At 43.0% G+C, this 26,515-nt stretch overlaps 1 protein-coding gene across 1 annotated transcript in view; it reads left to right on the top strand.

Moving 5' to 3' along the window:
* The first annotated feature begins 765 nt into the window (after positions 1 to 765).
* Positions 766 to 26,515, top strand: part of LOC115151858 (SNF-related serine/threonine-protein kinase) — a 52,329-nt gene continuing 26,579 nt past the window's right edge. Inside the window, exon 1 of the mRNA XM_029696162.1 lies at positions 766 to 1,231. The gene's annotated coding sequence lies outside the window, so the exon portion shown is untranslated. The remainder of the gene's footprint in view (positions 1,232 to 26,515) is intronic.

The raw sequence follows: 26,515 nt of genomic DNA, 5'->3' as shown, positions 1-26,515 counted from the left end.
TTACTAGGCTATTAGGTCCAATTAAATGAGAGATGCGCATGGTAATTTGTTGTATGGCTCCTTCGGGAATATGAACCCATCACCGCCAGAAAAGAGGAGGAATATATTCTGCAATGGTTATGAAAATAAAAGAGTACAAAGATTCCTATTTCTAATGATACGATTCCGATGTCTAATTATTTTACATTCTAAAAATAAAACACAGATTTTCGCTCTTCTCATTAATGGCAAATGGTTGCATTCTTGTTGATATGTTTTCCCGTTTGTATTTTTTTAAATTAATAAGCTTTTCATCATATGCCCCATTTGCACAAAATGCTTACTTGCCAGCTTGCAATACAATTTTTCAAGCACTAGAAAATGTGCGTATGCATGGTCTAAAGTTTGCGGGGAGGTCAACACATTCTCACGTCAAGTTACATTTTTATAAATGCCTGCTTTTGGGGTGTATTTTGTACATAAGCACGGTTGAACTCTGTGGCCATACTGACTAAAGAGAATGTGTTTTACTATTTTCCTTCTGTTTTCATTATTTCCCTCCAAAGGCATTCTAAAGAATTCACATTTGTAAAAAGCATTGTCTTGTGAAGTTGTGAATCAGGAGTTATGAATCATAGCTAACGCTACAGGTGACTTACTGTGATGTGGTTGAAAACTATAGACCACTATGCCTCACCCATATATAAATATGTGAAGAATGTATTCTCCCCATTGTGTTTCTTCATCTCCTCCGCCTACCTAATTATAGACACGCTGGCTGTTCAATTGCATAGTCCATAATAGTTTTCTGCTTTCTCGACTTCAGAACAGACATTTTCCTCTAGGCCTTTCCGCCTGCCTCAGCCCTAGCGCGCCATAGGAGAGAACATCCGCCGAATAAGACGGAGTTAGCTGGAATGCTTTGACGTCAGTAGCAGGCCAACCCAGGCCAGCGCTCAGAGCCGACCAGACGGAGGTGAATGCACGAATAGGCTAGCCTACTGCAGAGAGAGACGCACTCACATCGAGCATCCCTGTTGTCTCGTCCTTTGCGGAGACATCGGGGCACGCAAAAACTACGCACCTGGCACAGTCAACACAACAGGACGAGGGGGAAATATTGTGTAATAGCGTTATTAAGATTTTAACACATCAAGAAGGCTAGTATTATTGGTATAGAAAGAAGTGCATTACTGTTTACAGTGGTGGGTCGCTTCACTAGCCTCAAGGATAACCCATTTTCCTAACTATGGTAAGTATTTATTTTTGTCTTTAAGCTAACTATATTCTCAGTCATAGCAATTTTTGAATTATCTCCTTTGGCTATAATGTTATTGTCAGACTGCGGTGCCAGATGTGAACGACAAGTCTATGTTTGTGCATTTCATCAGACACGTAGGCTAGTCAGTAGATGTGTATTTTACGAACTCGGGACTGCGAACTCGGGACTGCGAATAGCCTACTGCTGGTATTAATGTCCATGGGGACATTAGAATTATCATAATTTGTACTTTGATAACTAGATATATGCGCTGGCAGCTTTGACATAAAATTATACCGACTCACATATGATCCATCCTCTCCAATACCGCTGTCATACAAAACTTTCACAATGCTTTAAAATACATTAAAATATATGTTAATGTTAATGATATATATTTGTGTAACTGTTTGGTAAGGATTCATTAAAGGTTCATTAAAGGTCCAATGCGGCCGTTTTCATTGCAATATTATAACATTTATGGTTAACAGTTAAGTACCTTACTGTGATTCTTTTCAATTAAAATTATCGAAAAGACACAAAAATCGCTTCTTAGCCAAGAACAATTTCTCAAGCAAGAATTTTGGTAGCATTGTCTGGGAGTGGTCTGAGTGAGGAGGGGAAAACTGAAAACGATCTGTTATTGGCAGAGTGGCTTGGGACTCTCTTTCTTATTGGTCTATTAATTAATTTACCGCCTGGTGATGTCACCGGGCTAGCCAATACTCCATCCCACCAAAACAGACATTTCACAATTTTCACAATTTCACAGTATTATTCCAACCTGTAGTGTGGAAATATATAGATTGTAACGACCCTGGGTTTATAAGCGTGGATATCGACTCTGCCGCTCGAGCATGCTTTTGGGGCACAGTCGATAGCGCGCTGGATTTCGGACTAGAAGGTTGAGGATTCGAGACCTGCTCCCTGCCGTTTCATTACAATATATATACGACACACAAAATCACATTTTTGACTGCACTGGGCCATGAATGGGACATGATGATAATGATTGTAGTACAGGGGATGATGAGTAAAAGGATTGTGAGACAAAGTCTTAAGTTTACCCATTTGTTCTGTGTGTGTTGTCCTTTGTTAGGGAGTAGCAAGTTTGGTGGCATCTCACAGTGCAGTGTGTGATCACTCCCCATCTCTCATAACTCTGTAGGCTATTGTTCGTTACTGTAACAAGAGCGCTGGTTCCTGGCCTGCACCTTGTCTTTCTATTGCCTTGCCATCCCCAGGGAGCACGGGCCAAGTCTGACTCATCACAGGACTGCCTACCAGACAGGAAGATAGAGAGCAAGGGGGAGAGGAGAGAGGGGGAGAGAAGGAAAGGATGGAGGAGAATACAGATGGGGTGATTGAATAGCAGAGAAAAGTCAAAGTGAACTAACAGAGTGTGTGTGTATATAGCCAGCGTGCATGTGTGTGTGTGTGTGTGTGTGTGAGACAATGCATACGTGTGTACATGTGACTGCTTGTAACTCCCCATACTTTATTCTGAGCAGGATGGGACAGTGTCCCCTGGGTCAGAGAGGAGAGAGCAGGCAGGTCACAGGAGAAGTATGCAGCTACAGACTAGAGGTCGACCGATTAATCGGAATGGCCGATTAATTAGGGCCGTTTTCATAACAATCGGTAATCGGTATTTTTGGCCACCGATTTGCCGATTTTTTAATTTTTAATTATTATTATTATTTTTTTACACCTTTATTTACCTTTATTTAACTAGGCAAGTCAGATTAAGAACACATTCTTATTTTCAATGACGGCCTAGGAACGGGGGTTAACTGCCTTGTTCAGGGGGGATTTGGGGATTAGTTTTTGCAACCTTCTGGTTAGTCCAACGCTCTAACCACCTGCCTTACATTGCACTCCACGAGGAGCCTGCATGGCAGGCTGACTACCTGTTACGCGAGGGCAGCAAGAAGCCAAGGTAAGTTGCTAGCTAGCATTAAACTTATCTTATAAAATCTTAACATAATCACTAGTTAACTACACATGGTTGATGATATTACTAGTTTATCTAACGTGTCCTGCATTGCATGTAATTGATGTGGTGCCTGTTAATTTCTCATCGAATCACAGCCTACTTCGACAAGTGGGTGATGATTTAACAAGCCCATTTGCGAAAAAAGCACTGTCGTTGCACCAATGTACCTAATCATAAACATCAATGCCTTTCTTTAAAATCAATACACAAGTATATATTTTTAAACCTGCGTATTTAGTTACTATTGCCTGCTAACATGAAATTGTGTCACTGCTCTTGCGTTCATTGCCTGGCTCGTTGCGAACTAATTTGCCAGAATTTTACGTAATTATGACATACCATTGAAGGTTGTGCAATGTAACAGGAATATTTAGACTTATGGTTGCCACCCGTTAGATAAAATACGGACCGGTTCCGTATTTCACTGAAAGAAAAAAACGTTTTGTTTTCGAGATGATAGTTTCCGGATTTTACCATATTAATGACCTAAGGCTCGTATTTCTGTGTGTTTATTGTATTATAATTAAGTCTATGATTTGATAGAGCAGTCTGACTGAGCGGTGGTAGGCACCAGCAGGCTCGTAAGCATTCATTCAAACAGCACTTTAGTGCGTTTTGCCAGCAGCTTTCGCAATGCATTGCGCTGTTTATGACTTCAAGCCTGTCAACTCCCAAGATTAGGCTGGTGTAATCGATGTGAAATGGCTAGCTAGTTAGCGGGTGTGCGCTAATAGCGTTTCAAACGTCACTCGCTCTGAGACTTGGGAGTGGTTGTTCCCCTTGCTCTGCATGGGTAACGCTGCTTCGAGGGTGGCTGTTGTCGATGTGTTCCTGGTTTGAGCCCAGGTAGGAAGGAGCAAGGAGAGGGACGGAAGCTATACTGTTACACTGGCAATACTAAAGTGCCTATAACAACATCCAATAGTCAAAGGTATATGAAATACAAATCGTATAGAGAGAAATAGTCCTATAATTCCTATAATAACTACAACCTAAAACTTCTTACCTGGGAATATTGAAGACTCATGTTAAAAGGAACCACCAGCTTTCATATGTTCCCATGTTCTGAGCAAGGCATTTAAACGTTAGCTTTCTTACATGGCACATATTGCACTTTTCTTCTCCAACACTTTGTTTTTACATTATTTAAACCAAATCGAACATGTTTCATTTTTTATTTGAGGCTAAATTGATTATACTGATGTATTATATTAAGTTAAAATAAGTGTTCATTCAGTATTGATGTAATTGTCATTATTGCAAAAAAAATAAAAAATCGTCCGATTAATTGGTATCGGCTTTTTTTTGGCCCCCCAATAACCGGTATCGGTATCGGCGTTGAAAAATCATAATCGGTTGACCTCTACTACAGACACAACTCACTCAACCCTGTACTTCTCCTCCAATAGAATTACAATTCTATTTCAATTCCTATTAATATTAACATGCTGTTCCATACAAAGGGAGAGACATAAGAAATGGAGGAGTTAAATATGCGATAAGAGTTTAAATGCTGGAAATGAGTGTGGAATTGAATTCTCAGTGTGATAATGACTGAATTAAGAATTCACAAGAGAGAGTGCTCTCTCAAGTCTCTCTGCTCCCCTATTCTCACGGTGACCTCACCATTTTGAATATTGCATGATGGGAACAAGTGAGATGAGATCCTACATAAGAAAACCCCACTCCATTCCTCCATCAACCCCTCCCTCCTCTATCCCCATCACTATCCTCACTCCATACCCTCCTCCCACCCTTTTCCTCCTTCCATCCCGATCTTCTCACCCTCTACTCTCCCCTCTGATAAGAGACAGAATTGTTATTTATTTATTTTATTTTATATATTTTATTTAACCTCTATTTAACTAGGCAAGTCAGTTAAGAACAAATTCGTAATTACAATGACGGCCTACCATGGCCAAACCCGGACGACGCTGGGCCAATTGTGCGCCGCCCTTGTAGGTGTTAAGCATGTCCCAGTTTAGGTCACCTAACAGTACGAACTCTGACGATAGATGGTTGTGCAATCAATTCACATATGGTGTCCAGTGCACAGCTGCGGGCTGAAGGGGGTCTATAACAAGTGGCAACTGTGAGAGACTTGTTTCTGGAAAGGTGGATTTTTAAAAGTAGAAGCTCGAATTGTTTGGGCACAGACCTGGATAGTATGACAGAACTCTGCAGGCTATCTCTGCAGTAGATTGCAACACCGCCCCCTTTGGCAGTTCTATCTTGTCGGAAAATGTTATAGTTTGGGATGGAAATTTCAGGATTTTTAGTGGCCTTCCTAAGCCAGGATTCAGACACAGCTAGGACATGCCGGGTTGGCGGACTGTGCTAAAGCAGTGAATAAAACAAACTTAGTGAGGAGGCTTCTAATGTTAACATGCATGAAACCAAGGCTTTTACGGTTACAGAAGTCAACAAATGAGAGTGCCTGGGGAATGGGATTGGTGCTGGGGGCTGCAGTGCCTGGGTTAACCTCTACATCACCAGAGGAAAAGAGGAGGAGTAGGATAAGGGTATGGCTAAAGGCTATAACAACTGGTCGTCTAGTGTGTTTGGAACAGAGAGTAAAAGGAGCAGATTTCTGGGCGCAGAAGAATAGATTCAAGGCATAATGTACAGACAAGGGTATGGTAGGATGTGAGTACATTGGAGGTAAACCTAGGCATTGAGGGACGATGAGAGAGGTTTTGTCTCCCGAGGCACGATTTAAGCCAGGTGAGGTCACCGCATGTGTGGGGGTGGAACAAAAGGGCTAGCTAAGGCACATTGAGCAGGGCTGGAGGCTCTACAGTGGAATAAGACAATAATCACTAACCAAAACAGCAATAGACAAGGCATATTGACATTAGGGAGAGGCATGTGTAGCTGAGTGGTCATAGGGCCGGGGCTAGCAGGCTAGCAGATGGGCATCCGGGGGACGTCGCAACGGAAGAGCCTGTTGAAACCCCCTCGGACGGTTACGTCGGCAGACCAGTCGTGATGGTTCGGCAGGGCTCCGGGTCGGCAGTGAAGGGTCCAGGCCAATTGGCAAAAGAGGTATTGTAGCCCAAGAATTGGCTGATGGACATCTTCGGCTGGCCGGGAGATGGGCCTAGCTCCAGGCTAGCTCCAGGCTAACTGGTGCTTGCTTCGGGACAGAGACGTTAGCCAGGAGTAGCCACTCGGATAGCAGCTAGCTAGCTGCGATGATCCGGTGTAGAGGTTCAGACGGCAGGTAGCCTAGTGGTTAGAGCGTTGGACTAGTAACTTGAAGGTTGCTAGATTGAATCCCTGAGCTGACAAGGTAAAATTCTGTTTTTCTTCCCCCGAACAAGGCAGTTAACCCACTAGGCCATCATTGTAAATGAGAATTTTTTCTTAACTGACTTGCCTAGTTAAATAAAGGTAAAATAATAATAATAAAAAAAGAGCTTGCGGTAGGAATCCGGAGATGTGGTAGAGAAAAAGCAGTCCGATATGCTCTGGGTTGATATCGCGCTGCGCAGACTTGCAGGAATTGACCGGGCTGAGGCTGGCTGATGTCCGAGTTAACGGTGATGACCGCTAGCAGTGGCTAACCGACTACTAGCTAGTTAGCTGGCTAGCTGCTGATGGGGTTCTGGTTCTATAGTATAAAAAAATAACAGATCTGTACCACATTGGGTGGGGCGGGTTGCAGGAGAGTATGTTCAGTCCGTAGATGGAAATTGAGATCAAAAACATAAAAAATATATACGAAATATTTACGAAGAAAAATATATATACACGGGACGGGACAAGACAAAACAGACGTCCGACTGGGTAGAAGCTGTTCAGAGTCCTGTTGGTTCCAGACTTGGTGCATCGGTACCGCATGCTGTGCGGTAGCAGAGATTATTTCTATGACTTGGGTGGTTGGGGTCTTTGAACATTTTTTGAGCCTTCCTCTGACACCGCCTGGTATAAAGGTCCTGGATGGCACGGAGCTTGGCCCCAGTGATGTACTGATGTACACACTTCCGTCTGTGGCGCCTTGCGGTAGGATGCCAAGCAGTTGTCATACCAAGCAGGGATGCAGCCGTTCAAGGTGCTCTCAATGGTGCAGCTGTAGGACTTTTCGAGGATCAGAAGGCCCATGCCAAATCTTTTCAGCCTCTTGAGGGGGAAGAGGTGTTGTTGTGCCCTCTTTACGACTGTGTTGGTGTGTGTGGACCATGATAGATCCTTAGTGATGTGGACGCTGAGGAAGCTCTCTACCTGCTCCACTACAACCCTACCGATGTGAATGGGGCCCTCCATTTCCTGTAGTCCACAATCAGCTCTTTTGTCTTGCTGACGTTGAGGGAGAGGTTGTTGCACCACACTGCCAGGTCTCTAACCTCCTCCCTATAGGCTGTGTCATCGCCGTCAGTGTCATCAGCAAACTTAATGATAGTGTTGGAGTTGTGCGGGGCCACATAGTCGTGGGTGAACAGGGAGTACAGGAGGGGACTAAGCATGCACCCCTGAGGGGCCCCCGTGTTGAGAGTCAGCTGGCGGATGTGTTGTTGCCTAATCGTAGCCTGCCGGCTCGTGATTGGTCTGTGTCAGCACGTGGTCCTGTGTGACAACAAATGTAGTCGTCAGAATGGATCAGTATTTAATTAAATATTTCAATTTGTAGCGAACTTTAAATAATTCACCATGGGGATCGAACACATTTTAGAGGCTAAAACAGCCATTAAATTGTTTTTTGTTTGACCGTTTTGGGGATCGTAATTTACATAGGTTTCTGGGTCAGACCAGGGATTTTGGCACCGCTAGGTTGTTACGCAGCAGCCGACCAGCAGAGCTTGTGACTTCACACTCCAGACCACAGGTGACATGCTGGTAGAAATGAGCAAAGATGGATTTCAGTTTCCGTATATTAAAATCACTGGCCACTAGGAGCACCGCCGCTGGATGCACCGCCTTAGCGCTCATGAATGGCGGAGCGGCCTAAGGCACTCATTGCTAGAGGTGTCACTAGAGACCTGGTTCGATTCCAGGCTGTATCATAACCGGACGTGATTGGGAGTCCCATAGGGTGGCGCACAATTGGCACTGCGTCGTCCGGTTTAGGGCTTGACCAGGGTAGGTTGTTGTTGTAAATAAGAATTTGTTCTTAACTGACTTGCCTAGTTAAATAAAGGTTACATTAAACCAGCATCGGTTTGTGGTGGTAAATAAACAGCTATGAAAAATATAGATGAAAACTCTCTTTGTACATTTTTGATGGTCTGAAATAAATGATCCCAGAAATGTTTCATATGCACAAAAAGCTTATTTCTCTCATATTTGTGCACACATTTGTTTACATCCCTGTTAGTGAGCATTTCTCCTTTGCCAAGATAATCCATACACCTGACAAGTGTGGCATATCAAGAGGCTGATTAAACAGCATGATCATTACACAGGTGCACCTTGTGCTGGGGACAATAAAAGGTGACTCTAAAATGTGCAGTTTTGTCACACAATGCAATGCCACAGATGTTTCAAGTTTTGAGGGAGTGTGCAATTGCCATTCTGACTACAGGATTGTCCACCAGAGCTGTTGCCAGAAAATGTAATGTTAATTTCTCTACCATAAGCCGCCTCCAACGTTGTTTTAGAGAATTTGGTAGTACGTCCTCCGACCTCAAAACCGCAGACCACGTGTAACCATCATGTTTTTAAGCATGGTGGTGGCTGCATCATGTTATGGGTATGCTTGTCATCGGCAAGGACTTGGGAGTTTTTTTATAATTAAAAGAAAAGGAATAGAACTAAGCACAGGCACAATCCTAGAGGAAAACCTAGTTCTGTCTGCTTTCCAACAGACACTGGGAGGCAAATTCACCTTTCAGCAGGACAATAACCTAAAACACAAAGCCAAATATACACTGGAGTTAGTTGGCTTGAAAATCTATGGCAAGACTTGAAAATGTCTGTCTAGCAATGATCAATAGCCAACTTAAATAATTTTTTAAGAATAATGTGCAAATATTGTACAATCCAGGCATGCAAAGCTCTTAGAGACGTACCCAGAAAGACTCACAGCTGCAATTTCTGCCAAAGGTCAAGACATATTAGTGTTTTATTTTTCATGCCATTTTTTTTTTTACAAATGTTAGATTTTGTTTCTCCCACTTTGACATTGCAGTTCATTTTGTGTAGATCGTTGGCAAAGAATGACAATTACATCCATTTCAATCCGACTTTGTAACAAAATGTGAATAAATTTTTTTGGGGTGTGAATACTTCCTGAAGGCACTGTATATCATCCATGTCCTTGTTCAGCCACGATTCCGAGAAACATAGGATATTACAGTTCTTCAGGTCCCGTTGATAGGATAGTCTCGAACGGAGCGTGTCCAGTTGATTCTCCAGTGGTTGTATGTACGTCAATAGAATGCAGGGTAGAGGTGGTTTATTCCCCCGTCAACGTAGTTTCACCCACTTCGGCTTCACTTACTGTACGCCGCCTCTTTCTTCTCCGAGTTTTGGGGATTAGAACCTAGTCCGGGGTGAGCAGTATGTCCTGCACCGCCGACTCATTGAAGTAGAAATCTTCATCCAAATCAAGGTTAGTGATCGTTGTTATAATGTCCAGGAGCTCTTTTCGGTCATAAGAAATGATGGTGGAAACATTATGTAGAAAAATAGCTACGATCAATGCAAACAAAACACCCAAAATAGCAGAATTGATCAGGAGCACGTAAAACAACCGCTATCCAATCCAGCGACATGTCTCGTGTGTGCGTTTGCGCGTGCGTGTGTGGCAATGGATTTGTCCATACCCACCCTGGTCCTTGTGTTAAGTGCAGTACCTCTATTGCTTGTCTGTCTGGTATGTTCACATAGGTACAATGTGTTCTCAGCCTTTCTGCTCAGCTAGCACCAGGCACCAGGCACCAGAAGAATAGATATTCTCACCCATTTTCTCAAGATGTTAGCAAACAAACATGCTAAGTTTGCTGAAATCCTGATGCTTTAGCATTGTTTATTAATGTTTGTGTGCGTGTGCCTGTGAGTGTGTGTATGTGCATGAGAGAAATGTACAGTATGTGTTAGTTGTCAGTGTGTGTGTCTGTGTGTTTATAACAGTGAAAGTCATCTCCCCAGCGGAAGCCTGGTCCCTGTTTGAACACTATCAGAAGGAAACAGTGTTGTTTCCTCCCTGCTCCCTATAGGACGCAGCGGTCTCACACTGTGCTGTTTTAGGCCTGTTCTGCTTTGGTAGCTGACAAGAGAGGCAGTGAAAGCCACAGTGAATAGGAGGGTGGCATTCTCTTTCACTCTCTCAGTCTGTTCTCTTTCCCTTTCTCATCTCTCCCTACTGTCTATCTCTTTCTCACATCTCCCTACTGTCTATCTCTTTCTCATCTCTCCCTACTGTCTATCTCTTTCTCATCTCTCCCTACTGTCTATCTCTTTCTCATCTCTCCCTACTGTCTGTCTCTTTCTCATCTCTCCCTACTGTCTATCTCTTTCTCATCTCTCCCTACTGTCTATCTCTTTCTCATCTCTCCCTACTGTCTATCTCTTTCTCATCTCTCCCTACTGTCTATCTCTTTCTCATCTCTCCCTACTGTCTATCTCTTTCTCATCTCTCCCTACTGTCTATCTCTTTCTCATCTCTCCCTACTGTCTATCTCTTTCTCATCTCTCCCTACTGTCTATCTCTTTCTCATCTCTCCCTACTGTCTATCCCTTTCTCATCTCTCCCTACTGTCTATCTCTTTCTCATCTCTCCCTACTGTCTATCTCTTTCTCATCTCTCCCTACTGTCTGTCTCTCTCTCACATCTCCCCTCTATTTTACAGTCTCCCACAGCACAGCTTGTGCCCTGAACTTTGTTTAGCATAACTGCTGCTGTTTCTCTCAAATGGAAACATAAAAGCTCTATCCCAAGGACAGATCCTAAGGAAAGTCCTATCTTGCAAAACACACAAACAATGTGTGTGTGGCTGTGTGCATTTGAATGCACACGTGTGAGTTAGACTTTCTGTGTATATACTACTAGGGTATGTATACATAGTTCAACTAACAATGATTGATTCCCAGAATGTTTCAGGTAGATTGTGTGCATTACATCACCTGAATAACTTGTAAACAGGCTGAGGCCCAGACAAAGCCCAGGCCCAGACAAAATAAGTGGACATGAGTTGAAGCACTGTGCTGAACAATTAGCCGGTGTTTTTACAGACATTTTACAATCCTTGCTCGACCAGCAAAACGTGCCAGTATTGTGGAAAAACTCAACAATTATACCCATTACTAAAGCATCTAATCCCTCTGTGCTGAATGACAACTGGCCTGTCGCCTTGACATCCTTAGTAATGAAAATTGTGAAAAGTCATTTTCTCAGCGCCACCCAGAAGCTCCTCGACCTGTTTCAGTTTGCCTATCAGCCCAGCAGAGGAGTTGATGATGCCATTCTTACGCTCCTCAACATGGTCTGTAGACATCTAGAGGCCGCTAAATCCCATGTCAGGTTTCTGTTTGTTGACTTTTCTTCTGCCTTCAACATAATCCAGCCTTACATTAAAGCACAGAGACTCATAATGGACTTCTCCTTAGATGGGGGGCTGGTTTTGTGGCTGTTGGACTTCCTGAGCCACAGGTCACAGCGGGTCAAGGTGGGTCCCCACGTGTCGGACATACGCACCACCAACACAGGCTCCCCACAGGGATGTGTTTTGTCCCCTCTCCTGTACATCTTGTACACTAAAAGTTGTACCAGTTCCGATCCTGACAGACACCTAGTTAAGTTCGCTGATGACACTGCCTTGATCAGCCTGTTGTATGATGAGGAACACCGTGGCCCGGTCCTAAATTACTTTGTAGAGTGGTGTGATGAATCACACTTGGTCCTCAATACCAGCAAGACCAAAGAGATGTGCATAGGTGCGAACAACACCTACCTCTGCAATATCTACGTATCATCTACGTCAGAACATAGAGATTGTAGAGGAATACAAATATCTTAGTGTCCTCTTGGACAATAAGCTTCAGTGGAGTACAGACCTGGTCTACAAAAAGAGTCAACAGAGACTGCATTTTCTCAAAAAGCTGGGATCTTTTAATGTTGACTGTACTTTACTGACTCTGTTTTACAAATCTTTCATTAAGAGTATTTTAACTTTTTGTATTGTTTGTTGGTTTGGCAAAGCCACTGTCAGCCAGAGAAATATGCTGAGAAGGATTATCACCACAGCAAGCAAGGTACTTGGAGTCAAACAGACAGGCTTGGATGAGATCTTTAAGGTCAGGGCCCTCAGCAAGGCTCACAAAATTATTTTAGACTCAAGACACCCCCTGTACCTGGACTTGAACAAATTTGTGCCAGGTGTGATATCGCTCCTAAACAGCTCGGTCTAATGTTCCTATCAATCCAGTAGGGCCAGCAGGCTAGTCTCTTTTTATTGCTATGTAACTGTATTGAGTGTTGTATTGTCAATTTGTTTTCTACTGTATTTAAAAACCACTTTAAACCTGTACATGATACTGCAACAAAATGTCTCCATGGGGTCAATAAAGTCAGTAAGTAGTCAAGCCAGTATGAATTGGTTAAAGCTCAATTATTGCTGGTGAAAAGAGCCAATAATGAGCCGAATTAGCTACTGTCACCTACCATTGACTGACATGTCTTGATACAACCGCCTGCATAATGTCTGCGTGACGCCTGCGTTTTATTAGGGCTGGGTGGTATACTGTATTTTATTATATACCGGTATTGATGCAGGGACTGGTTTGGGTTTTTACTTTACCTTCTATACCGGTTTTTGAATGTTTTGGTTTGTTGAATGTGATACGCCAGGTGTAATGCCAATTTTTTGCTTGAATCATCTCTCTCCGCTCTTTCTCTCCGTGCCACTTTCCACACAGACCTAGCCACGCCCCCTGTCACTCAAGGAGCGAATTTGATGTTCCTCAACCACGAGACACTTGTGTTCAGTCTGCATGGTCTATGCAGCACGTGCAATTCAATATCCAAGATGGCGTAGCAGTCGTGTCCCATGTATATATCTTTTTATACCTTTTTCTTCGCATATCTTTTTTATATTTTTCTAAACCTCAACTTCAAAATACTCTCCTGCAACCCGCCTCACCCAATGTGGTGTGGATCTGTTTTTCTAAAGTATTTTTATTTACCTCGGAACCGGAATCCCCCAATAGAAGCTAGCCAGCTTACTAGCTACTAGCTAGTAGTCAGCTAACCACTGCTAGCGGCCATCAGCTAACCTTTAGCTCGGAAAGCTCTCGCCAGTTTGTTCAATGCGACTCAAACCAGAGCATACCGGACCTATTTTCTCTCCATATCCCCAGATTCCTACCGCAAGCGCTGAACCTTTTCACCTGGATCATCGCAGCTAGCTAGCTGCAATCCGAGTGACTACTCCTGGCTAACGTCTGTCCTGAAACAAGCACCAATTAGCCTGGAGCTAGCCCATGCTAGGCCCATTCTCCCGGCTAGCTGAAGAGGCCCATCAGCCACTCCTGGGCTACAATACCCGGACCACTTCTACTGCCGGTACGGGGCACGGAACCCCGCCGATCCTTCACGACTGGACTACCATCGTAACCTGCTCGAGGGGGCACTCAACTGGCCCCTACGCCGCGACGTCCCCTGAATACCCATCTGCTAGCCTGCTAGCAGCTGCCCGCTAGCTATCTAGATCCATCGGCCAATTTCTTGGGCCACTATACCTATTTTGCCAATTGGACTTGGACCCCTCTGCTACTCGGAACCCTACTAATCCATCACGACTGGTCTTTCGACGTCACCGCACGCGGAGGCTAAAACAGACTTTCCTCCGTTGCGACGTCCCTCTAAGGCCCTTCTGCTAGCTTACTATCCGCGGCCTGCTAGCTGTCTGAATCGCCGTGTCTCCAGCCAGCCACCCACTCACTGGACCCCTATGATAACTCGGATTCGCATGCCTCGCCCTACTATCAATATGCCTTGTCCATTACTGTCCTGGTTAGTGATTATTGTCTTATTTCACAGTAGAGCCTCTAGCCCTGCTTAATATGCCTTAACCAACCATTTAGCTCCACCTCCCACATATGCGGTGACATCACCTGGTTTAACCGTCTCTAGAGACAATATCTCTCTCATCATTACTCAATGCCTAGGTTTACCTCCAATGTACTCACATCCTACCATACCTTTGTCTGTACATTAAGTCTTGAATCTATTCTATCGCGCCCAGAAACCTGCTCCTTTTACTCTCTGTTCCAAATGGACTAGACGACCAGTTCTGATAGCCTTTAGCCGTACCCTTATCCTACTTCTCCTCTGTTCCTCTGGTGATATAGAGGTTAACCCAGGCCCTGCAGTGCCTAGCTCCACTCCTACTCCCCAGGTGCTCTCATTTGTTGACTTCTGTAACTGTAAATGCCTTGGTTTCATGCATGTTAACATTAGAAGCCTCCTCCCTAAGTTTGTTTTATTCACTGCTTTAGCACACTCTGCCAACCCGGATGTCCTAGACGTGTCTGAATCCTGGCTTAGGAAGGCCACCAAAAACCTTGAAATTTCCATCCCTAACTATAACATCTTCTGACAAGATAGAACTGCCTAAGGGGGCGGTGTTGCAATCTACTGCAGAGATAGCCTGCAGAGCTCTGTCTTATTATCCAGGTCTGTGCCCAAACAATTCGAGCTTCAACTTTTAAAAATCCACCTTTCCAGAAACAAGTCTCTCACCGTTGCTGCTTGTTATAGACCACCCTCTGCCCCCAGCTGTGCCCTGGACTCCATATGTGAATTGATTGCACCCCCATTTATCTTCAGAGCTCGTGCTGCTAGGTGACCTAAACTTGGACATGCTTAGCACCCCGGCCATTCTACAATCTAAGCTAGATGCCCTCAATCTCACACAAATTATCAATGAACCCACCAGGTACAACCCCAAATCTGTAAACATGGGCACCCTCATAGATATCATCCTAACTAACAATACACCTCTGCTGTTTTCAACCAAGATCTCAGCGATCACTGCCTCATTGCCTGCATCCGTAATGGGTCTGCGGTCAAATGACCACCCCTCATCACTGTCAAACGCTCCCTAAAACACTTCAGCAAGCAGGCCTTTCTAATCAACCTCCGGGTATCCTGGAAGGATATTGACCTCATCCCGTCAGTAGAGGATGCCTGGTTATTCTTTAAATGTGCCTTCCTCATCATCTTAAATAAGCATGCCCCATTCAAAAAATCTAGAACCAGGAACAGATATAGCACTTGGTTCTCTCCAGACCTGACTGCCCTTGACCAACACAAAAACATCCTGTGGCATTCAGCATTAGCATCGTATAGCCCCCATGATATGCAACTTTTCAGGGAAGTTAGGAACAAATATACACAGGCAGTTAGGAAAGCTAAGGCTAGCTTTTTCAAGCAGAAATTTGCATCCTGTAGCACAAACTCAAAAATGTTCTAGGACACTGTAAAGTCCATGGAGAATAAGAGCACCTCCTCCCAGCTGCCCACTGCACTGAGGCAAGGAAACACTGTCACCACCGATAAATCCACTATAATTGAGAATTTCAATTAGAATTTTTCTACGGCTGGCCATGCTTTCCACCTGGCTACCCCTACCCCGATCAACAGCCCTGCACCCCCCACAGCAACTTGCCCAAGCCTCCCCCATTTCTCCTTCACCCAAATCCAGATAGCTGATGTTCTGAAAAAGCGGCAAAATCTGGACCCCTTCAAATCAGCCGGGCTAGACAATCTGGACCCTCTCTTTCTAAAATGATCTGCCAAAATTGTTGCAACCCCTATTACTAGCCTGTTCAACCTCTCTTTCGTATCATCGGAGATTCCCAAAGATTGGAAAGCTGCCACGGTCATCCCCCTCTTCAAAGGGGGAGACACTCTAGACCCAAACTACTACAGACCTATATCTATCCTACCCTGCCTTTCTAAGGTCTTCAAAAGCCAAGTGAACAAACAGATTACCGACAATTTCGAATCCCACCATACCTTCTCTGCTATGCAATCTGGTTTCAGAGCTGGTCATCGGTGCACATCAAGCCACACTCAAGGTCCTAAACGATATCATAACTGCCATCGATAAGAAACATTACTGTGCAGCCGTGTTCATCGACCTGGCCAAGGCTTTCGACTCTGTCAATCACCACATTCTTATCAGCAGACTCAACAGCCTTGGTTTCTCAAATGATTGCCTCACTTGGTTCACCAACTACTTCTCTGATAGAGTTCAGTGTGTCAAATCGGAGGGCCTGTTGTCCGGACCTCTGGCAGTCTCTATGGGGGTACCACAGGGTTCAATTCTCGGGCCAACTCTCTTCTCCGTATACATCAATGATGTCGCTCTTGCTGCTGGTGATTGCTCTGATCCACCTCTACGCAGACGACACCATTCTGTATACCTCTGGCCCATCTTTGGACACTGTGTTAACCTGTTGAGGACAGACGTTCCGCTAGCGGAACCCCGTTCCGCCTGCGGAACCCCTAGCCAACAGCCAATGGCATCGCACGGCGCGAAATACAAAACCAACTAAAATACCACAATTAAATTTTCTCAAACAATCAACTATTTTACACCATTTAAAAGATAAGACTCTCATTAATCTAACCACATTGTCCGATTTCAAAAAGGCTTTACAGCGAAAGCAAAACATTAGATTATGTTAGGAGAGTACATAGACACAAATAATCACACAGCCATTTTCCAAGCAAGCATATATGTCACATAAACCAAAACCACAGCTAAATGCAGCACTAACCTTTGATTATCTTCATCAGATGACACTCCTAGGACATTATGTTATACAATACATGCATGTTTTGTTCAATCAAGTTCATATTTATATCAAAAACCAGCTTTTTACATTAGCATGTGATGTTCAGAACAAGCATACCCACCGAAAACTTCCGGTGAATTTACTAAATTACTCATGATAAACGTTGACAAAATACATAACAATTATTTTAAGAATTATAGATACAGAACTCCTTTATGCAATCGTTATGTCCGATTTTAAAATAGCTTTTCGGCGAAAGCACATTTTGCAATATTCTGAGTGCATAGCTCGGCCATCACAGCTAGCTATTTTGACATCCGCCAACTTCGGGGTCACCTAAACTCAGAATTACTATTAGAAAAATTGGATTACCTTTGCTGTTCTTCGTCAGAATGCACTGCAAGGACTTCTACTTCAACAACAAATGTTGTTTTGGTTACAAATAATCCATAGTTATATCCAAATACCTCCGTTTTGTTCGTGCATTCAGGTCAATATCTGAAGGGTAACGCACGAGCGCATTTCGTGACAAAAAATGTCAAAATATTCCATTACCGTACTTAGAAGCATGTCAAACGCTGTTTAAAATAAAATGTTATGCTATTTTTCTCGTAAAATATCGATAATATTCCAACCGGGCGACGTTGTATTCATTCAAAGACTGAAAGAAAAACATGGCGAGTTCTCGTGACTGCGCATCTCCAGTCTCACTGTCCCCAGGCTGACCACTTACAAACTCTGCTGCTGTACTTTGCCCAGAGACAGCAGACACCCCATTCCACATTCTGGCGGCTTTAGAGAGCCAATGGAAGCCTTAGAAAGTGTCACGTTACAGCACAGATGCTGTAATGTCGATAGAGATACAACAGAAGGACAACAAATTGTCAGACAGGGCACTTCCTGTATGGAATCTTCTCAGGTTTTGGCCTGCCATATGAGTTCTGTTATACTCACAGACACCATTCAAACAGTTTTAAACTTTAGAGTGTTTTCTATCCAACTCTACTAATTAAATGCGTATTCTAGTTTCTGGGCAGGAGTAGTAACCAGATTAAATCGGGTACGTTTTTTATCCGGCCGTGAAAATACTGCCCCCTATCCCAAAGAAGTTAACTAACCTCCAGACGAGCTTCAATGCCATACAACTCTCTTTCCGTGGCCTCCAACTGCTCTTAAATGCAAGTAAAACTAAATGCATGCTCTTCAACCGATCGCTGCCCGCACCTGCCCACCCGTCCAGCATCACTGCTCTGGACGGTTTTGACATAGAATATGTGGACAACTACAAATACCTAGGTGTCTGGTTAAACTGTAAACTCTCCTTACAGACTCACATTAAGCATCTCCAATCCAAAATTAAATCTAGAATCGGCTTCCTATTTCGCAACAAAGACTCCTTCACTCATGCTGGCAAACATACCCTTGTAAACCTGATCATCCTACCGATCCTCGACTTCGGCGAAGTCATTTACAAAATAGCCTCCAACACTCTACTCAACAAATTGTATGCAGTCTATCACAGTGCCATCTGGCACTCACTTCATATTCGCCACCAAACCCACTGGCTTCAAGGTCATCTACAAGTCTCACTGGTAGATGACCTGCTCACTGGTCACCATAGCAGCACCCACCCGTAGCACCAGCAGGTATATCTCACTGGTCACCCCCAATTTCAACTCTTCCTTTGGCCGCCTTTCCTTCCAGTTCTCTGCTGCCAATGACTGGAACGAACTGCAAAAATCACTGAAGCTGGAGACTCATATCTCCCTCACTAGCTTTAAGCACCAGCTGTCAGAGCAGCTCACAGATCACTGCACCTGTACATAGCCCATCTGTAAATAGCCCATCCAACTACCTCATCCCCATACTGTATTTATTTATTTATCTTGCTCCTTTGCACCCCAGTATCACTACTTGCACATTCATCTTCTGCACATCTACCATTCCAGTGTTTAATTGCTATATTGTAATACTTCGCCACCATGGCCTATTTATTGCCTTACCTCCCTTATCCTACCTCATTTGCACACACTGTATATAGACTTTTTCTACTGTATTGTTGACTTTGTGTTTGTTTATTCCATGTGTAACTCTGTGTTGTTGTATGTGTCGCACTGCTTTGCTTTATCTTGGCCAGGTCGCAGTTGTAAATGAGAACTTGTTCTCAACTAGCCTGCCTGGTTAAATAAAGGTGAAAAAAAACTATGTTGATGACAACAATGCTGTTTTCACTTTGCTTCTTAATATAAATCCACTAGCGTTCTATAATGACACTATTAGTTTGTGTTTCTTACATCAGCAAACAGCTAGTTTGTATTTTCTTTGCAAGTTGCCCTAAATCTTGTGAGACGCTAATTGTTAGAGCAAACGTAGCTAGCTAATACAGCCTGATAATACCATTGATGGTGTAGACCTAAATCAGCATGTTGTTTGTGCAACAGTATCTTCTAAATCAAATGGGATATGCAAAGCAAGAATATGTTAGCTACTTGAAGTAGCTAAAAGAAAACATGCAATGTAAGCAAGGCTTATAGAGTCCCGTAGGAAACACTTATCAGCACTTTAGTCTTACCCTGTCACAATCACTCCTCAGTGGCATTTTAATTTGTGGTCATCTCAAATAACACTGTATTCAAAGTGCCAACTATTATATTCTAACTATAGAATTAGAATAGTCATTCTATTTCCATGACTCCAACAGTTTTTCTCAAAATTCGCAATTCAAATCGCAATTGTAACATTTGGTTAAAAATAAGTCCTAGATTATTTGCACATATCGTGCAGCCCTACGTGGCAGTGTGTAAATTATCTCAATTGAGCAGTGGTGTAAAGTACTTAAGTAGTACTTGAAAGTATTTTTACTTAAGTAATTTTTTTGGGGGGTATCTGTACTTTACTTTACTATTTTTTATTTTTGACTACTTTTACTTTTACTTCACTACATTCCTAAAGAAAATACTGTACTTTTTACTCCATACATTTTCCATGACACCTAAAAGTACATTTTGAATGCTTAGCAGGACAGGAAAATGGTCCAATTCACACACTTGTCAAGAGAACATCCCTGGTCATCTACTGCCTCTGATCTGGAGGACTCACTTAACACAAATGCTTTGTTTGTAAATTATGTCTGAGTGTTGGAGTGTGCCCCTGGCTATCTGTACATTTTAAGAATCATGAAAATGGTGCACTCTGGTTTGCTTAATATAAGGATTTTTTTTTATTATTAAGTACGTTTTATCAATTACATTTACTTTTGATACTTAAGTATATTTAAAACCAAATACTTTTAGACTTTTACTCAAGTAGTATTTTACTGGGTGACTTTCACTTTTACTTGAGTCATTTTCTGTTAATGTATCTTTACTTTTTACTCAAGTATGACAATTGGGTACTTTTTCCACCACTGCAATTGAGTGCAGGAAATGCAGAAATGATAAAAGTGCTGAAATTTGTTTTGGTTGAAGTTGAATTGAACAGTATAAAACAATCAGAATGGAAAAAGACTGATTAAAATCACTTAGAATATATGTGTTGCCACCCTAGGATCACTCACTACTCATAAAGCACATGTAGAACTTTTATTACTCAAAAACCAAAAATACCGTGAAATACCATCATATATCATTTCTTTTTAAATACCGTGATATAATATTTTGGCCATATCGCCCAGCCCTACGTGTTGTAGCCTACCAGTGAACGTCTGACTGGCATGTAGTGAGACCAACGCCTGACTAATGTGTGTGTGACACCTGCATCTTCAAAAATTGCATTGAGCCATTGTGTTATTGACTGTACGTTTGTTTATGTGTAACTCCGTGTTGTTGTTTTTGTCGCACTGCTTTGCTTTATCTTGGCCAGGTCGCAGTTGTAAATGGGAACTTGTTCTCAACAGGCCTACCTGGTTAAATAAAGGTGAAATAATTTAAAAAAGCTATATTGTTCATCTGCAGGCCATTATAATAACGTAAGCCTCAACTGCGGGAGGGTCTACTCATACAATTTAGATTTGATTTTCTTTATTTTAGGTTAAAAAGAAGCATGGTAGGCCTACTGCTGGCAACTGTAGCCTATATTCAGCAGTCATTTTTGGGGGGGCACCGTTGCATTTCATGTGAACACCATGGCAGTTATGCACTCCAATAGTAATTATATGCAACATGCATCTAACCCAAATATAGCTGGGATCTTTCTCCCTTGTCAAATCAACATCTTCATTAGCCTATTATATTGCTGAAATTTCAACTTGAATCGATTGATCAAGTGGTTATAGCCTACAGTTACCTGATAGATATTCAAATCAAATCAAACTTTATTTGTCACATGCACCGAATACAAGTGTAGACCTTACCGTGAAATGCTTACTTACAAGCCCTTAACCAACAGTGCGGTTCAAGAAAATATTTACCAAATTAACTAAAGTAAAAAATAATAATAACATAACAATATCTAGGCTATTTACAGGGGGTACCGGTACCGAGTCAGCGTGCGGGGGTACAGGTTCGAGGTAATTTGTAGGTAGCGGTAGCAGAGAAAACAGTCTATGACTTGGGTGACTGGAGTCTCTGACAAGTTTGTGGGCCTTCCTCTGACACCGCCTATTATATAGGTCCTGGATTGCAGGAAGTTTGGCTCCAGTGACGTACTGGGCCGTACGCACTACCCTCTGTAGCGCCTTACGGTCAGATGCCGAGCAGTTGAAATACCAGGTGGTGATGTAACCAGTCAGGATGCTCTCGATGGTGCAGCTGTAGAACTTTTGGAGGATCTGGGGACCCATGCCAAATCTTTCAGTCTCCTGAGGGGGAAAAGTTTTTGTTGTGCCCTCTTCACGACTGTCTTGGTGTGTTTGGACCATGATAGATCGTTGGACACCAAGGAACTGGAAACTCTCGACCAGCTCCACTACAGCCCCGTTGATGTTAACGGGGGCCTGTTCGGTCTGCCTTTTCCTGTTGTTGTCATGCCCTGATCAGTTTCACCTGTCCTTGTGTTTGTCTCCACCCCCCTCCAGGTGTCACTCATCTTCCCCATTATCCCCTGTCGATTTATACCTGTATTTTCTGTCTGTCTGTTGCCAGTTCGTCTTGTTTGTTCAAGCCTACCAGCATTTTGTCTCAGCTTGTTTTTCCCTAGTCTCTCTTTTTCTCGTCCTCCTGGTTTTTGACCTTTGCCTGACCTGACCCTGTACCCGCCCGCCTGACCACTCTCTGTCTCTGACCCTGAGCCTGCCTGCCGTCCTGTACCTTTGCTCCACCTCTGGATTACCTACATCTGTCTGACCTGACCCTGAGCCTGCTGTCCTGTACCTTGGCCTCTGTTCTGGATTATTGACCCCTGCCTGCCTTGACCTGTCATTTGCCTGCCCCTGTGGTTACAATAAACATTGCTACTTCACACAGTCTGCACTTGGGTCTTACCTTGATTCCTGATAGTAGTCCACGGTCAGCTTCTTTGTCTTGCTCACATTGAGGGAGAGGTTATTGTCCTGGCATCACAGTTGTCTGACCTCCTCCCTATAGGCTGGTCTCATCGTTGTCGGTGATCAGGCCTACCACTGTTGTGTCATCATTTTTGGTGTCATATTCGTGTCATAAGACCTATTCTGAACAAGCTATTACTAGAATGTTGGTTAGGTAATTATTACCCCAGCATCACTGGCATAGCGCAGTTTCTCTGGACCCCTCCACCCCCCCTCCCTAAAATATATATTTTTTTTTTATCTAATCCGTCAGCTGGAGCCTGATGCGGCCATTCCCACTGGCAATAGGCTATGTTGTTCAAAGTGGCTAGAGAGGACACAGTAATGAGAGAAAAATCATATAGGCCTACTGGAAAAATAATAAGCTCCTGAAAATATTAGTATTATCATCCTATAGGATGAATCATGAAAAGAGCTTGGCTACGTTTCATTCTTTGCACCCATTTAATAAGAGAGGAAATGCAAAACAAGCATCTGCCGTCATTCCTTGATCGCACATGCCGACCATCATGACGCTTACTGTCTACAGTTTTCTTTCTATCTGATTAAAGAGATGAAGTCCAGACAGGCTACACCTATTTTAAGAAACTTTCTGAATGGACATAGAGAATTAGCAAACTCATACACCCACCCACCGAAAAGGACCCATCATTCAAAGCCACCTGCAGGACATCTCACTCAGACACACAAGCAAATCATATTTCTCCTTTCCCCAGAAATGTATTAAAAACCTTGCCTTAGCTTCAAATCCTTTCTGTACGAAAACAAAAATGTGTCTACATTATAGGATAATGCTAAATCAATGTAGTCTATCATATCAATTCACGAGAAAAGTTTTAAGGGGAAGATATAGAGACTGCTGAGATATAGGCCTAGGCTAAATGAAGACACTGGGAGACGAATTCAGCTTTCAGCAGGACAATAACCTAAAACACAAGGCCAGATCTACACTGTAGTTGCTTACCAAGAAGACAGTGAATGTTCCTGAGTGGCCGAGTTACAGGGTTGACTTCAATTTGCTTGAAAATCTATGGCAAGACTTGAAAATGGTTGTCTAGCAATGATGAACAACCACTTTTTAAAAATAATAATATCATACAATCCAGGTGCACAAACCTATTCGAGACTTATCCAAAAAGACTCACACTTTTTTGGTTACTACTTTTTGGTTACTACTTTTTTGTGTTATTTCATAGTTTTGATGTCTTCACTATTATTCTACAATGTAGAAAATAGTAAAAATCAAGAAAAACCCTTGAATGAGTAGGTGTTCTGAAACTTTTGACCGGTAGTGTATATATATACACACGGAGTATACTGAACATTAAGAACACCTGCTCTTTCCATGACATACAGTAGACTGACCAGGTGATGACCCATAGTGATGTCACTTGTTAAGTCCCCTTAAATCAGAGTAGAGGAAGGGGAGGAGATAGGTTGAAGAAGGATTTTTAAGCTTTGAGACAATTGAGACACATGGATTGTGTATGTGTGCCATTCAAAGGGTAAATGAGCAAGACAAAATATTTAAGTGCCTTTGAACGGGGTATGGTAGTAGGTGCCAGGCGCACTGGTTTGTGTCAAGAACTGCAACGCTGCTGGGTTTTTCACGCTCAACAGTTTCCAATGTGTATCAAGAATGGTCCACCACCCAAAGGACATCCAGCCTGTGGGAAGCATTGGAGTCAACATGGGCCAGCATCCCTGTGAAACACTTTCGACACCTTGTGGAGTCCATGCCCCGATCACTGGAGTCTGTTCTGAGGGCCAAAGTGTTACTAATGTTTGGTATAGTCAGTTTATATATCTATCATAAGGCTGTATGCCATTTTTGATATACAGTGCCTGCGGAAAGTATTCAGATCCCTTGACTTTTTACAAAAACATTTTAGGTTACAGCCTTGTTCTAAAATTGATTCAATTGTTTTTTCCCTCATCAATCTTCAGACAATACCCCAAAAACAGTTTTATTAGAAATGTTTGCTCATTTATAAAACATATATAAATATGACATTTACTGTGCATAAGTATTCAGACCCTTTACTCAGTACTTTGTTGAAGCACCTTTGGCAGCAATTACAGCATAGAGTCTTCTTGGGAATGGCGCTACAAGCTTGGCACAGCTGTATTTGGGGAGTTTCTCCCATTCTTCTCTGCAGATCCTCTCAAGCTCTGTCAGGTTTGATGGGGAGCTTCGCTGCACAGCTATTTTCAGGTCTTTCCAGAAATGGTCGACTGGGTTCAAGTCCGGGCTCTGGCTGGGCAATTCAAGAACATTCAGAGACTTGTCCCGAATCCACTCCTGCGTTGTCTTGGTTGTGTGCTTAGGGTCGTTGTCCTGTTGGAAGGTGAACCTTTGCCCCAGTCTGTGGTCCTGAGCGCTCTCGAGCAGGTTTTCATCAAGGATCTCTCTGTACTTTGCTCCGTTCATCTTTGCCTCGATCCTGACAAGTCTCCCAGTCCCTGCCACTGAAAAACATCCCCACAACATGATGCTGCCACCACCATGTTTCAACATAAGGATGGTGCCAGTTTTCCTTCAGACGTGACGCTTTGCATTCAGGCCAAAGAGCTGAATATTGGTTTCATCAGACCAGAGAATCTTGTTTTTCATGGTCTGAGAGTCTTTAGGTGCCCTTTGGCAAACTCCAAGTGAGTTGTCATGTGCCTTTTACTGAGGAGTGTCTTCCATCCGGCCACTCTACCATAAAGGCCTGATTGGTGGAGTGCTGCAGAGATGGTTGTCCTTCTGGAAGATTCTCCCATCTCTGCAGAGGAACTCTAGAGCTCTGTCAGAGTGACCATCGGGTTCTTGGTCACCTCCCTGACCAAGGCCTTTCTACCCCGATTGCTCAGTTTGGCCGGGCAGCCAGCTCTAGGAAGAGTCTTGGCGGTTTCAAACTTCTTCCATTTAAGAGTGATGGAGGCCACTGTACTCTTGGGGACCTTCAATGCTGCAGAAATCTTTTGGTACCCTTCCTCAGATCTGTGCCTCAACACAATCCTGTCTCGGAGCTCTGTGGACAATTCCTTCGAACTCATGGCCTGGTTTTTACTCTGACATGCACTGTCAACTGTGGGACCTTATATAGACAGGTGTGTGCCTTTCCAAATCATGTCCAATTAATTGAATTTACCACAGGTGCACCTCAATCAAGTTGTAGAAACATCTGAAGGATGAGCAATGGAAACAGGGTGCACCTGAGCTCAATTTCGAGTCTCATAGCAAAGGGTCTGAACACTTATGTAAATAAGGTATTTCTGTTTTTTGTTTTCGCTTTGTCATGATGAGGTATTATGTGTAGATTGCTGATGATTTTTTTTTTCTTTAATCAATTTTAGAATAAGGCTGTAACGTAAGAAAATGTGGAAAAAGTCAAGCGGTCTGAATACTTTCCGAAGACACTGTAGGCTTATTGTAAATGTGTATTATTGTGGCGTCACCATCTTCATTGCATATTAATTTGACAGAGGTAATGAACTACCCATTGATCAGCACAGCAATTGATAAAACAGGACCATGTTTAAAAAAACAAGTGTTTCTGAGCTCATGTCAATATTACACAGGTAAGCAAACAGTTTCAGGAATAGAGTCCGGTTCTATAGACCTCTACTGTATATGAGAAACTGTGTCCAACAGACCACCACCTGTTGTTATGATGGTGACATACTGAACAAAAAAATATGTTATTAAATAATGATGCTAAAATAATGATTTAAGGAAATACAGGCAGGCACCACATTTCTACAAGACAAAACAGCTGGCTCAATCAAGCATTATGGTCTTGTAATTCTAAAAGCAAAGCTTGCTTTCATATAATAAAAAAAGCTTGAAAGGGTAGAGGAATGGGATTAGTGTGGTGTGTGAAGAATCCAATGCTTTAACTTGTATGCGGTACGAATTCCATTATTGTGGGAGCACCTCTAAGAGTATGAATTAGGCTGTTTGAGAAGGTTTGAATCCTAAGCAACCTGCATACGCATTGTTTGAAATACAATATAACAACATAGCTACTGTAGTAGGTCAAAGCTGTGTGCTGGAAAACCTTGGTAG

Source organism: Salmo trutta, chromosome 17, assembly GCF_901001165.1.
Source record: "Salmo trutta chromosome 17, fSalTru1.1, whole genome shotgun sequence".
Taxonomy (NCBI): domain Eukaryota; kingdom Metazoa; phylum Chordata; class Actinopteri; order Salmoniformes; family Salmonidae; genus Salmo; species Salmo trutta.
This window is presented reverse-complemented; position numbering and strand designations above follow the sequence as displayed.